Source organism: Pogoniulus pusillus, chromosome 26 (genome assembly GCF_015220805.1).
Source record: "Pogoniulus pusillus isolate bPogPus1 chromosome 26, bPogPus1.pri, whole genome shotgun sequence".
Classification (NCBI taxonomy): Eukaryota; Metazoa; Chordata; class Aves; order Piciformes; family Lybiidae; genus Pogoniulus; species Pogoniulus pusillus.
The window spans coordinates 15,070,183-15,081,236 of record NC_087289.1 but is presented as its reverse complement, the minus strand read 5'-3'; the positions used below and the strand labels follow the sequence as shown (position 1 = coordinate 15,081,236).

General features: G+C 44.5%; 1 long non-coding RNA gene across 1 annotated transcript in view; it reads left to right on the top strand.

Moving 5' to 3' along the window:
* Positions 1 to 10,547: 10,547 nt before the first annotated feature.
* Positions 10,548 to 11,054, top strand: part of LOC135186980 (uncharacterized) — a 34,600-nt gene continuing 34,093 nt past the window's right edge. Inside the window, exon 1 of the long non-coding RNA XR_010307157.1 lies at positions 10,548 to 10,637. This is a non-coding gene — a long non-coding RNA (uncharacterized LOC135186980). The remainder of the gene's footprint in view (positions 10,638 to 11,054) is intronic.

The following is an 11,054-nucleotide window of genomic DNA, read 5'->3' as shown; positions in this document are numbered from 1 at the left end:
TCTCTGCAGTCAGAATAAAAATGTATTCATTTAACAAGCCAAGAACCTGAATAGCATGTTCCTAACAGGGTAGCAGCTAGGGTGTGCTTGTCTCTCCTGATCTACTGCAAATGAGCATTGCTATCCAATTGAGGACAGAAATTTCAGCAGTGACACTTTTGATTTGCTTTGAATGAGTTCTGTTTAAAATATGAATCATTATTGAATCAGAAGGAGCTTTCTCAGTTCAGAGTCCCTAAACTGTGTCAGAGGGGATACAGAACAGGAATGGGTTTGAAATGTTGAAAATTCTTGCAAGAGGAGCTGTTTTTCTTGCATTCTTTGAGCACACAGGAGAATTATGAGCGTTGCATCTGATGTAGCATGTTTCTGTTATAATGATGATGTGGCAGGGCAGAAGCTCTACTGAAGGACATGATTTTGTGGGTGATCTATCTGCCTGTAGACCAAGTGCCATCATGCCTTTGCTGAAAATGCCACTGTGCAAATATTCCCCAAGAATTTGTACCAAACCCCAAAGCCTTTGCCAGGTGTTGTAAGAATAAGCATGTTTAAGTGAATTTCTGTGCTCTTTGAAGTATATTTGAATGACTCTGATTCTCTTTGACACCTGCTTGTACTCTCATTGATTTGATTTTACAAGCCTTGCCTATAGTGAGAAATGCTCTTTGTGTGTAGAGGAATTAACTGTATGCATGTTTTAATTCTTGATGCTGTCCGTCATAAATCTTGGAAGATTTTCTGAAGTGTGTGTGTCTAAAGTATTGTCCTTTCCAGAGAGTGTCTCAAACATCACTCAGTCTGGGAGCTCAGACTTGAATTGTTCTTTCACTTCATTTTATTGGCTAAAGGTTCTGTGCCCTTCTGTCTTTCAGGACTGTAACCATATTTCTGGTAGACAGATAATTGTTGGTGTTATTTATGTCAGATTGTACTGAATGGGCAACTCCCAGTAGGTTATGCTGAAGCATTGTTAGCTCTCACACAAAACCTGCAGTGGTTCCCTGGTTAGTTTTTCTTCAGGATTAAAAGAGCCTGTCCTTGTTAGGGGCTGGTGTGAAAAAGAAACTGATAGTCTTTGGTACCTTGCTTTGTGGGAGTTTGTAAATAGCTGCCAAGAATGTCACAACATTGATGCTTCTGTCTCAGACTTCAGGAGAAGGGATTCATTCAGTCACAAAACCCCCATATGTGCAAACTCAACTCCAAAAGGATGATCCTGTTTTATGAGTAAACCTTAAGATTTAGTACAGGAGAGTAACTTACTTGTCAAAGCCATTTCACTGGCACATCAGAGAGCTCAGTTACTTTTTCTGCCAGATTACAAGTGTTCAAAATTATGTGGAGGGAGACCACTGCTAGTTCCATTCATAAAACAGGGATAACACTTTTCTGTCAGTAGTCATGCTGGTTTCAAGACAAAGGTTTCAGAAGTATGGTTTGTGTGCTATTCCTGTACCTGCTGTGAAGGATTATGCAAAATTAATAATCCATATTAATTTTGATGTCTAGGGCATGATTGTTAATAACTATGAGAACTGTTTATTAACCTTAAAACTCACCAGAAACTTATTCACAGGTTCAAAAACTGCACAGGTTGGAAATTTATACAGGCAGGGCACAGGCAAAACCAGAGCACTTATTTCTTAAAGTGGCAAACACAAATATTATACTGGAAGAGGCTTTTAAGTATTTACTCAGAAGTCATTATTACTCGACTTGCAGGGGCTAGCCACAGGCCAGACAGTGCCCAGATGCTTTCAGGGGACTCTGTCTTGTCGGATGCTGAGATTTGATTTCTCCCAGGCTTCTGGGGAAAGGAGGCAGACAATCCCTGACCTCGTCCCCGGCTCCTCTGGACTATCTGTGTACCTCCAGGACTTGTAGTGTTAGCAGGAAGACTTTCAGGGGCAGGCAGGATGTCTTGAGGTGTGCACAATCTCAGCACATTGTCATGCTGGGGGCTATGCAAGGCGACTGTGTACAGGCATTTGGAGCCTGTTCTGGTCAGCTCTCCAGGCAAATTCAGGATGCAAAATGAGGGAGCAGCAGCCTCGTGCTACCTGCTCATCCCTTTTATCAATATCCAGCCCATGACTAGTGGGGCATTGGACATAGATTAGCCAATTGGAATGGCACTTTGCCAGGCCTCACCACATTAGGCGAAGCCAGGGCTTTCGCCCTCCCCTCCCAAAGTTGCTTCCCCAGCACAGAAAGAGGGGGGCAGGGGAACATGTCTGGGCATGGATAAGCCCACGTTTGCCCCATCATGCCTACCACCACACCTAGTACCATGCCAGTGGAAGTTTTGTCTTTAAGAAGTGATAAAGAAGATAGGTAATTGCTAAACACTCTTAAACACACCCCCCCAAATATTACACTAAGGAGAGAAAATCCCTGTACTTACAAACATGTAGTGTTAGTGTCCAGGAGTACCCCAAATACCTCTCTTCTCCCTCTCACTCCATGGGTTTGAATGGGAGAAGAAAGGCACGAAAACCTGCTTCCCCCTGCCCCCAGCCTGCAGGCTTGAAGGGGGGCAGCAAAGGATGCCTTTCTGCACATGGGCTGACCTGTGGGGAAGCCTGCACTGGAATCAGGCTGGTGGTTGGCTGTGTTTTCACACCCAGTATAAATGGTAAAGGGACACTTTGTCTAGAAAAGGGATAAATAGACCAAGGGTTCCATCCTTGAGGGTTCCTGCCTTGAGAGTTCTCACCTTGAGAGGCCCCTGCCACTGTGAAGGACAAGATCCTGTTGTGACTGGACTGTCCCTACTTTTGAACAGCTCCTACCTTTTGTACGGCTCTCGGTTTTATCCTGTCCCTGCTTTTGGACAGTTCTCCCCACTTTTGCACCCTGCTGTCCAAACCTGCAGGCTTGGCAAGCCCTGGGATCCTTTGGGAGAGAGCCAGTGACATCTGAGCTGCCTCCTCTCAGACCCTATCAGTAGCCAACTTCCTGGCTGCCTCCTGGACTGGGGGACCCTCGCAGTTTTGGCTCTCCCCTGCCGCTGTGAAGGCAGCATCATCCCACAACCATCCCACTTGGGAAGAAGTGCTCAAGGCATTTCCAAGTCTGGCAGCTCTGCCACTTGGCAAAGAGCTCTGTGGTGTGGATCTCTATTATTGGATATTGCCTGCAGTGTCAGAAGGCTGCTCCTGCTGAGGAATCCAGTAAGGGATCATTGCCGAATGCCTGTCTCGCCTCTGTGAGTAATATCCACTGCTTCCTTGATCCTCTGCTCAGCCCAACTGATAGTGAGGTAAAGCTGTGTTTATAGCTTAGCCTTTTCCATTTCCTAACTTCCCAAAGCTCTCAATTTATCTATAATATCCTTTTTTTAGAAGATACTCCAAATGAATCTGAATCTGTCGATAAACTAAATTAATGTTTGTATGCAGTTTGGGGTTCCAGGAAAATAAAACAATTCTAATTTTTATAATTCCTGACTCAGCCACATTAATTCCCTGCCTCCACAACAATAGGTAATTGCTAAACACTCTTAAATAACCCCCCAAAATATGACAGTAAGGAGAGAAAGTCCCTGTACCTACAAGCACTTAGTGTTAGTAAAACAGGCCCCTGATATTTATTGCACACTGGAAAGGCTTCTTTGTAATACCATAGTAATAAAGCCACATTTTGCAAGGACAGAACTAGTAAAGGAGCATCTCTGTCCATGGACAAATTTTGTAAGTCTTAACAATACTTCCCTCTGAAGGATTGCTGTGGATACTTAGGAAGTAGGTCGTTGCTTAAATCTCTCCTTGGGCGTCAGAAATCGGTGCCGTCGTGTTTAGATGCATTTAAAAGAGAAAAATAAACCTCTGTGTTTTAATCTCCCTTCCCCTTTTTGCATTTCACTTTCAAAAAATCAGTTATGCACTCAGGCAAATTCCTTTTTCACCTTCTGTAAGCAACTGGATGGCTCTTTCTGCTAGTGATTCATAGCTTCATTATTGAAATGGCAGCCTAATCACAGGACTGGGAGCCAACTGCTTGGTGTTGCAAAGTGAAATGTTCAGTTGAACAGCGATGTTTAAAATGAGAACTATTGCTACGGTAGGGTGAAATTCAGCTGCTAGGCTGGATGTTGGGAGGAAGTTCTTCCCAGAGAGAGTGATTGGCATTGGAATGGGCTGCCCAGGGAGGTGGTGGAATCACCATCCCTGGAGGCGTTCAAGCAAAGCCTGGATGAGGCACTTAGTGCCATGGTCTAGTTGATTGGCTAGGGCTGGGTGCTAAGTTGGACTGGATGATCTTGGAGGTATCTTCCAACCTGGCTGATTCTATGATTCTATGAAAAGTGGAATGGTAGGTCCCTGTCCATTTTCTTCCTCTGCTACTTCCCTTTCCCTCACACAGAATCAAGTTGTGCAGCAAACTAATTTTACATCAGATCTTTCCTTTCATCCCTTACCATTGTTTAAGATCTAGTTGCAGCTGCATTGTGTATGCTTAACAAACAAAAGCTTTCAGAGAACGTCATTCCATTCCCTCTTCCCACTAAGGGTTTTCGAAGTGTAATACATCACAGAATCAAAATGACTTTCAGTAAAAGTTCATGCTGTTTAAAGCACACCAAATGTTGTATTGAGCTGTAGCATACATAATTCATGTATCATTAACAGCTTCTACAAGTCTTTGGCAGCATGGCATACCAATGAATCAGATTGTGCAGGTATTTTTTTGATACCTGCCTTTACTTAAATTGTATTTAGAAGCAACAGCATGTAATTGGACTAAGTTGGAAAATCAAACAAGCATGTAATAAATTATGGTTTGTGATTGACATGGTAAAATAAGTCTCTTTCCTTTCCTGAAGTGGAGTGAACAAGCTGTTTTAAAGAGGAAAGGCTGGTTACATTTTTGTGCTGTCATTGGTATTGTAAATGAAAATCCTTTTTCACTGTTTATAATGTGAGAATTCTCCTGCAGTCACTTAATTCATTACTGGTGAATCAAGTAAGAAAGACATGTCAGTTTGGTCAATTCAGATCTGTAGTGCAGGGTACTAGCTTGGACAAGTGAATGTGGCCAGGAAGATGGCTGTGAAATTACTGATGGCTTAGCCTCTTATGTCCTTTAGAGATGTTTTGCTTCTAATAATGCTCACTATGCTTGCATGTAACTGTCATTCCTACTATTATCCTTCTTCTGTTGCAGAAGTGTCAAAGGCATTAATTTGAGAGATCTGTTAGTGCCAACTGAAGCAATCTGAAGCTGCTAAAATCTCTATGTCAGATTTAGGAGCATGTTGCAGTGCCTGACTGAAGCAAAACTTTAGCTGTGCCTGCATGTAGGGATTGTAATTCTGTGTAAGTAACTGAATCTGATTGCAGAAATGGTACTGGAGAACCCATACACAGAGAACTGCTTTGTGATCTGTGATTGCCAACAGAAGGACAGGCAACCAGCAACAGAACATGGGGACACAGTCTCAAGTTGTGCCAGGGGAGGTCTAGGCTGGATGTTAGGAGGAAGTTGTTGGCAGAATGATTGGCATTGGAATGGGCTGCCCAGGGAGGTGGTGGAGTCGCTGTCCCTGGAGGTGTTGAAGCAAAGCCTGGATGAGGCACTTAGTGCCATGGTCTAGTTGACTGGCTAGGGCTGGGTGCTAGGTTGGATTGGATGATCTTGGAGGTCTCTTCCATCTTGGTTGATTCTATGATTCTATTACATGCCTGTCAAAATCATATAAGATTGTGTTTGCCCTGGATATGTGAACTTGGAAACTAGGAGATGGAGGTGGCCAAGGTCTCGCAAAACATAAGTTTTTCTCAAGCAGAACTATGAATGTTGGTTCTAGCTCTTGACTGACAAACAAATAGGTTGGAGGTTTTCTACAAGAGGTTTTGTATTCAGAAATGTGACTATTCTGATAAGTGTATTCTGCCCTTAATCATTGATATGCCAATTTATTTAAGCAAAACTTCAATTTAAATCTGTATTTAAAGTATATATTAGGCCCGAGGTGTTTAACTGTATCCTTATATTTGACAGTCTTTAATAATAAATTACAACTTTGGAAGTGTTTTGTTTGGTTACCAAGGTGGTTTTTTCCCCTCAAATTGATGCTTTTTAGCCTTCCAAGTCCATGTTAAACAGCCTCAAATGGATGATTTCTCCTAATCAGATGTTCTGCATTTTGCCATTAATACTGTTTTAACCTTTCCTGTATTCTATGCAGTATTAGTAGTGTCATAAAAAGTTGCACCGATAACGTGTTCTGGCATAGAATCATGGAATCAGTCAGGTTGGAAGAGACCTCCAAGATCATCCAGTCCAACCTAGCACCCAGCCCTAGCCAGTCAACCAGACCATGGCACTAAGTGCCTCATCCAGGCTTTGCTTCAACATCTCCAGGGACAAGTGACTCCACCACCTCCCTGGGCAGCCCATTCCAATGCCAATCACTCTCTCTGGCAACAACTTCCTCCTAACATCCAGCCTGTACTTCCCATGGCACAACCTGAGACTGTGTCCCCTTGTTCTATTGCTGGTTGCCTGGGAGAAGAGGCCACCCCCCACCTGGCTACAATGTCCCTTCAGGTAGTTGTAGACAGCAATGAGGTCAGCCCTGAGCCTCCTCTTCTCTAGGCTAAACAACCCCAGCACCAAAGCTGAACTAACACATCGCTTGTCCACACTAGCTGACAGGATTTACTTTTAGAACAGCTGAGAACCAAATTATTGGTAAAGTGTCTTCCAAAAGGATTGCTTCTAACTCTCTTCTTATGCTTAAGAATTCCTGTCTTTGTTCTTAGAGTGTAACTTCTGATGAATGTGAGGTTGCAGTGTGAAGGAATGGGCTGCCCAGGGAGGTGGTGGAGGCACTGTCCCTGGGGGTCTTCAAGAAAAGACTGGATGAGGCACTTAGTGCCATGGTCTAGTTGATTGGTTGGGGCTGGGTGCTAGGTTGGACTGGATGATCTTGGAGGTCTCTTCCAACCTGGTTGATTCTATGATTCTATGTTCCTGCCTTTCTGATCTCCCGTTGTGGTGGCTGTGAAGCAAGCAGCCCTGCGCACAGCGTTAGCTCACTGGTTATCTCATTTTGGTGGCATTGGGTTTGGTGCCTTTCTTTTCCTCCTAAACTTTCTCCAATCACTTTGATTACTTTTGTGACAGAATTTGTCAGCAAGAAATAGGACTGTAGCCACAAGACAAAGTTGCACAGAACTGTAGTGAATGTTTTCCTGAGTGGGCAAGTCGGTGAGTCAGAAAGCTTCGTCTCACTTACACAAAGCAAATGTGCCTGGTGCACGTAAGGCAGTAACTACATACCTGTGTGCTCTCCTGGGCAAAAAGCATGAGGTGACAGGGCAGTAAACCCTCAAATAGTTGTGGTATTAAGTCCCAAAATTATTTGCTTTTGTGAAATGGCTGCTCAGAAAATCGCCACAGCTAGAAAAATATTAAACAGTTGAAAATGTTGCTGCCTTTAAATATTAAACTGCTCAAAATGTTGGTACCTTTAAATATTAAACTGCTGAAAATGTTGGTACCTTTAAATTCAGCAAATGTTTATGCCAGTTTATTTGTCCCTAAGGCTTCTCATGTTTTTAAAGAGTCAATGAGCATCGTTCTGAGTCTGGGCACAACAGAGCAGCTGCATTCCATGCTTTCACTGCAGGGTGTTTGCTCCTTTCCACTGAGATGTGGTTAAATAACCTAGAGCACATTACAGTCACCCTAGCAAGAAATCAGGTTAAATAACCCAGAGCACACTGTACTCAGGCCAGCAAGGAATCTGGAAAAAATAGACCTTATTAAAAGTTGCTTTATGTAACCATCAGGATCTACCAAATTCTGTTACCAGACACCAGTGACATACCATGAAAAACTGGAGTAGTACCTTTTAATATGATTGGCACTTACTGTGGCTGTCATCTTCGTATTTAGAATCATAGAATGGTTCAGGTTGGCAGGGACCTCAAGGATCATCCAGTTCCAATCCCCTGCAATAGGCAGGGACACCTCTCACTGGAACAGGTCACTCAAGGCCTCATCCAGCCTGGCCTTGAACACCTCCAGGGAGGGAGCAGCCACAACCTCCCTGGGCAACTTGTGCCAGTGTCTCACCACCCTCACTGCAAACAACCCTTTCCTAACATCTAGTTTGAATCTCCTCTCTGCCAGGTTGAACCCATTCCCCCTTGTCCTCTCATTACAAGACCTTGTCAATAGTCCCTCCCCAGCCTTCCTGTAGGTCCCCTTCAGATACTGGAAGGCCACTATAAGGTCTCCTGGAAGCCTTCTCTTCTGCAGGCGAGCCCCAACTCTTGTAGCCTGTCCTCATAGTAGAGCTGTTGCAGCCCTCTAAGCATCTCTGTGGCCTCCCCTGGATTCACTCCAGCAGTTCCATGCCCGTCTTCTGCTGAGGGCTCCAAAACTGCACACAGGACTCCAGGTGGGGTCTGAGGAGAGCAGAGCCAAGGGGCAGAATCCCCTCCCTTGCCCTGCTGGCCACACTGCTCTTGCTGCAGCCCAGCACACAGTTGCTGTCTGGGCTGCACTCACACTGCAGGCTCCTGTTGAGCTTTTCATCATCCCAGACCCCCAGGTCCTTTTCCTCAGGGCTGCTCTCAGCCATTCCCCACCCAGCCTGGAGTTGTGCTTGAGATTGCTCCAACTCAGGTGCAGGACCTTACACTTGGCCTTGTTGAATTTCATGAAGTTGTCCTGGGCCCACCTCTGCCAGCCTGCTCAGGTCTCTCTGGATGGCATCCCTGCCCTCCAGCAAGTGAACAGTGCCATACAGCTCAGTGTCATCAGCAAACTTTCTGAGAATGCACTGATTCCTCTGCCCATATCACTGACAAAGATGTCAAACAGCACTGGTGCCAGCACTGACTCCTGAGGGACACCACTTGGCACTGGTCTCCAGGTGGAGAATTAATTTTTGGTTCAATGCTGATCGATTACTATTTATAAGCAGGAAAAATTAAGCAGTAAAATAGGGGCCAGTAAGATACCAGGAAGAGAAGCTGAGAGAAGTGTGTGAATTATGCCTAAGGAGCAGTGTGTTCAGAGCTGGTGTTTCTAGCATGACTTTTGTGTTACTCTGCTAATAAGTGGCCCTCTTGGGCACTGAAGTATTTATTCAGGTACTGAAGTTGTCTTTTCCCTGTGTGACTCAAGCTGTATTAAAGTCAGGTCTGTTTAAAGCTGCAGTGAGGTGAGACTGATCTTGCTGCCAGTAACTTAGACACTGGGCCCTGGAGAGCCAGAGCACACCTACTGCAGTGGGCAGTGTGCTGCTGTGCTAACGGAGAGGGCAGCGCTGCAGGGCAGTGGCTCAAGGCTGAGCAAAGGCAGAACCTGCATGTGGATAGGCTGTTACCCTCTCCCTAGTAGGCTTTGCTTTTCCTCCACACCTCTGACTTCCAGTTTTTTATGCTGTAAGCAAACAGCCACTGTGGTAATGAGTTCTTTGGTTGGTTACTGCTGAGATGTGAGATTATCAGTTTAGATGCATGATGTCAGAATGGAAATGGAACTTTGACTGTAGAAAAGTACAGTACCTATATGGGTGTGTACAAATAGAGGAGGGTTTTTAAATGCTTTGAAGGACAGCTCCTAATGACATGGCACAGTCAGAGACAGGCTGCAGCATGGCCTGTTTTAGCTGGGCATAAACTGACACACTATATCCCTAGTGTAAAGTGTCCTTATAGTTGGGTGAGGGGATGGGGGGGGGGGGGGTGGGGGGGGGTGTTAAAGAATTAAACTTAAAAAAATAATTAAAAAAAAGTCATTACCAAATTCTCTACAGTGTTTGCCTAAAATTTCTGTTTCTTCTTGCCAGGCACTGCTGAGTGTCTGTATTTTATATATGGAGAGGTGCTGACTAGGGGTTTGCACTGCAGGATTAGCTACAAGAACACTTTAGTGCACTGAGGTGGTCTTTGCCCTGAGGGCTTGCAGTTTAAAAGATCAAGGGAGATGGAGAGGAGAAAAGGAAGCATTTAAGTTCATTTTATGGGTTGTGTCTTCATCAGCTTTGGATTTATTTTAGGGGGAGAGACTAGAACTAGGATTTTGTGTTGTTTGGGAAGGTCAGCCTGCTTTTTCCAGCCTTGATATTTGGGCAGGCTTGCCTGTATGCTTGATTGCAGAATTATTTTAACTCATTTTTTCTTTTGTGTTTGATGAAAAATGCTCCAGATGAAAAAAAAAAAAACAACAAACCCTTAATGGTGAGAGAAATGGAGACATTTTTAACTTTAACCTGCTGGGCAACTCCTCTCTGATGTTCTCCACACTATCCATCTGTGTGCGTGTACATGTGTGTGTGGTATGTTTAGGGAGAGGTGTGTGACAGTGTGGCAGGTACAACCACCAGACACCTGACAAAGGGCTGAGGCTTTCTAGAAGCTGACAACGGTCATCTTGGGCTTCTCAGACATTAATTGGTACATCTGCCCCTAAGCTTTTATCCTGCTTTTGTGTGTTTCTGTGGGCTCAGCCCTCCAACTGATTCAAGCTTACCATAAAGCACTCTTGACTGAGAGTATAAATGGTGTCCTCCTCAGATCCATTTGGAGTTGGTTTCCATGCAGCAAGTGGCCTGGCAGTCAGATCCTCTCCCCTGGGACTGGGACTCCAACTAAGGACACTCCTGGGACTAAGTAAGTCCTCACCCCCTTACCACTGCTCCTCCTTTGCTTTGGTGAGGATGTGTTTTGGGTGCTTTTGAGTGTGAGGTTTCTCCTTTATAAGTGTGCACACATTTTGGATCATCTTCCTAGAAAGGATATTCTTTAGAGTTTAAGATTAAAGCTGAATTGGTCATGTGGCCCAATTTCCTGATTGACATCCCACCTTGAAATGTGATTGTGTTGGAAGGAGTACTGAGTCATTTGGATTACAATGATCTGTATTTCTGCTTCACAATTACACTCATTCCGCTCCCATGTGCCTCCCCACCAGTGTCATTCCCTGTGCAATGAAAATGCTTCTCCCTTGGCTCTGAGCTGGATTGGGAACAACTGCTACTGGGTTCTCTCTACAGTGGAACTAGAGGTGACAGTGTGACACCCAGACTA